At 46.8% G+C, this 3,377-nt stretch overlaps 1 pseudogene; it reads right to left on the bottom strand.

Annotated features, from left to right (window-relative positions):
* Nucleotides 1-1,187: 1,187 nt before the first annotated feature.
* On the bottom strand, nt 1,188-1,980 carry LOC116359865 (suppressor of cytokine signaling 3-like; annotated as a pseudogene).
* Nucleotides 1,981-3,377: the final 1,397 nt, after the last annotated feature.

The raw sequence follows: 3,377 nt of genomic DNA, 5'->3' as shown, positions 1-3,377 counted from the left end.
CATTACACACATCTTCAACACCTTAAGTCTCAAATATAATGTTCTCCATTCGGCCGTTTGTGGCTTCACACTTCTGTAACATTGGGTCATAATTGGTTTGCAGTTCTGGCTAGTTTTTCTAAGGAAATAAACAACTATTGACTCAAAGTGTGATGTTGGAGGTGGTGACGTTGGTGACGTTAAATGTCCCCTTTGGAACATGGGTTAAATTCCGGTTGCTAGGCAGTTTCCTGGCAAGGCTGAGACAGAGATCCCAGTTTTCCCAGAGGAAGCCAAAAAGCTTGGTACTCCGACCAACGAGTTTAATACTTCCAGGCTCAGGGCTAATGTCCGTAACTAATATCCAACAGCCAGCTAAGGACAGTCAATACAGCCAATCCTGATGTAATGGTTGAATGGATAGGAGAGGCTGGTGTGTTTGTGTTTCTCAGGCCGGTGCCGTGCCACAGCCAGACCCCGTGGTTAGCAGCAGTGGGAATTGTGCTTCGTCAAGAGGTGTGAAGGCAGGCAGATGCTGGCTCAGAGCCTTCATCGACTAAAGAGAGAGAGCGGACCTCGGGAGGAAGTTATTAGTCATGCAGTGAGGTTAGAGTTGATGGTGGTAAATAGTTCTGTTTCCTGGTCGCAATGGAAGGCCGACTGACACACATCTGAACGCAATTAGCAGCACACCAGTCGACTGGCCGTTTAGCCCTCAATGAAACAGTCCTCCTTTCTCTCTCTCTCTCGCCGTTCTGTCTTCTACCTCTCTCTTCCTCTCTCTCGTTCCTGTCTCCTCTCTCTCCTCCCTTCTCGCTCTCATTTCTGTCTCTCCTCTATGCATGATGAGAGACTGGAAAGTCTGATGACGACGCCCACCTCTTGTCTTGTGGTTGGCAGCCTGTGAGAGTGACTGGCTGACGTGGGACCAGTATAGCTCTACTCCTCATGGTAACGTTATATCACTCCTGGGCTTGGGAGATAGGTACAGGTACAGCCCTTATGAGAACCACAATACCAAGCATCCTTCTTCTACTTTCTCAGACTGCACTCATGCTGCTGCCTTCCCCTCTGCCTCGTCACCCTGATGTGGGTGAACCATCCCTCTAAGACACAGATACAGGACAGTCATATTTCCCCCCCAGTTCTGTGGGGTACTGCCACACTGTCTCTCACACCGGCCCAAGTCCCCTTCATAACACCTTTAATCAAGTCTTATGCCATCGAGGCACTACATGTCCAGAGAGGCCTAGAGGGTGCGCGTCGTACTCCTGCAGGAACTCTTTGAGGGGTGGGAAGCTGGTCCGTTTGCTTGGATATGTCCAGGTGTCCGTTGACTGTTTTCCTACACAGGTGCTGCAGGCTGGACATAGTGGAGGAGAAAGGTTTTGAGGAGCTCCAGGGGAATCTTCTCCCCTCCAGAGTAGATGTATAGGAGGCGTTCCCTCCCCTCGTGTTTTTCTCCACCAGCTGAAGCCCCTTTGGTCGGGGCATGTAGTGGTGGACCAGCTTCAGCACACAGTCGAAGCGGGGCACAGCCTGCATGCTCTTGGGGTCCGTCTGGAGTAAGAAAGGACCCGGAGTCACACTGGATGCGCAGGTTCTTGGTGCCAGAACGCCGTCTTGACGCTGAGCGTGAAGAAGTGTCGGTTGTCGGAGCTGTCGCGGATCAGGAAGGTGCCGACGGACTCGGCGGCCAGCATGGCGTTGGCCTCCTTGCCATTGATAGAGCCCCAGTAGAAGCCGCTCTCCTGGAGCTTGTGCAGGGTGGTGACAACGAGCTGGTACTGCACCTTGGAGCTGAAGGTCTTGTAACGGTGAGGCAGCCGCATGGTGGAGTCGAAGGGGCTGCTGCTCATGACGGAGTCAAACTTGCTGTGGGTTACCATGGCGCTGCGCACCGCTTCTTTGCGACCTGCCTGGTGAGCACTGGGCACCACACAGACAACAGAAGACTAGAAGGAGGAGGTCGGAGAGTAGAGGTCACCCAATCTCCCTACAGAGGTCAAGGCCTTTAGGTGGTGTTGTTGTTGTGTCTGGAGAGGATAGTCCTGGAGAAAAAGCAGAGAAATCATCAGTGTCCAAAGTATCTGCTCAGAGTGGAGTGATTGGACATTGAGTGGACCTCAGGGCATTTGGCAATATGATCTAAATAACTGACGTTTAGTTTATCAACTCAAGATATCCAGTTCTATCATTTTAATTATAGAAATAAATAACATTCGATAAAAGGTTTATTTATAGTGTAATTGTTTTAGGATTGAGAGTAATCTAATAGTCCTCAACTCATGTAGCTCTCAGGCAAAGACTATGCTTGGCTATAATTTCAAATATTCTAATTAAACTTCTCTGGTTACATAGTGGAACATTTTACCAATGAGGCCCTGGCTATTTTCTGTCCTGTAGCGGACTATTGAGAACCACACGAAGTAATATGATTCGACACCGCTCATGTTGCTATCGTCACTCCAATTACGCACTGCTACATGATTTATAAGCATATTATTTACGACAAATCGCCTATATGGCTATTGTATGTGAAAGGTGAAAGTGAAAACACTATATTTCAGTAGAATAAACGTGATGTGCAATTAGGCTACCGTTTACTCTGTCCTGCTCATTTACAGGAAAGTTGGTTTTTTATCTCTGCCCTCCGGCTCAGTCACCGCGGTCAGTTCCAGTAAAGTCGAGCAGGCTAGTGAGCGGAATCCTTCAACTGTTGCATCATTTTACATACAAAAGTCCCATGAAAAAAAAATCGCTAATGATTTATAATGATACATTGTCTTCGCCTTTGCTACTTTTAAACAATAGAATCAATAGAGTCTTGTTTCTTACCTTTTAACGGTTTCTCTCTGTACTTGGAACTTTTAAAGTTTATCCAATTACTTCAATCCCTTGAGTATATTTGTTTCCTTGAGCTTGATATCTTGTGTTGTTCAAATTGTAACAATTGTATCCTTGCTGATGTGCAATGTCCTTTACAGTGTCAGTTGTGTCCTTTGTCTGTGTTCTACGTTGGACTGACTGGACGTTGCTCGTACATCATTTGCCTCTTTAATGATCGCGCAGAGCTTGCGAGTAGCGCTCATAATGTGTCGGGAGGCTCCACCCCCTTGTTTTTCCAGTAAGGGCCTCTTGGCAGATTGTCAGTAAGAAATGTTTTTTTTTAAAGGACGATTCCTGGTATTCAACAGAGAAGTCCTCCCCTCCCCCGCTGTTCCTCCAAAATGAAGTTATGGAGTTCCAGGCAATAACTTTTCCTGCAGCGAATTGATTGTAAAAACGGTCTGTTATCGCCTTATTGTATTAGCTTTGCTGGTAATAGTAATGTTATTATAATGCACTAAATGCATTATAATACCACTAGACTACTATATATTTAGCATGTTGTAAAC

This window comes from Oncorhynchus kisutch, unplaced genomic scaffold, assembly GCF_002021735.2.
Source record: "Oncorhynchus kisutch isolate 150728-3 unplaced genomic scaffold, Okis_V2 Okis06b-Okis10b_hom, whole genome shotgun sequence".
In the NCBI taxonomy this organism is placed as follows: domain Eukaryota; kingdom Metazoa; phylum Chordata; class Actinopteri; order Salmoniformes; family Salmonidae; genus Oncorhynchus; species Oncorhynchus kisutch.
Note: the sequence above shows the minus strand (reverse complement) of the source record. Positions and strands in the feature narration are given on the sequence as shown.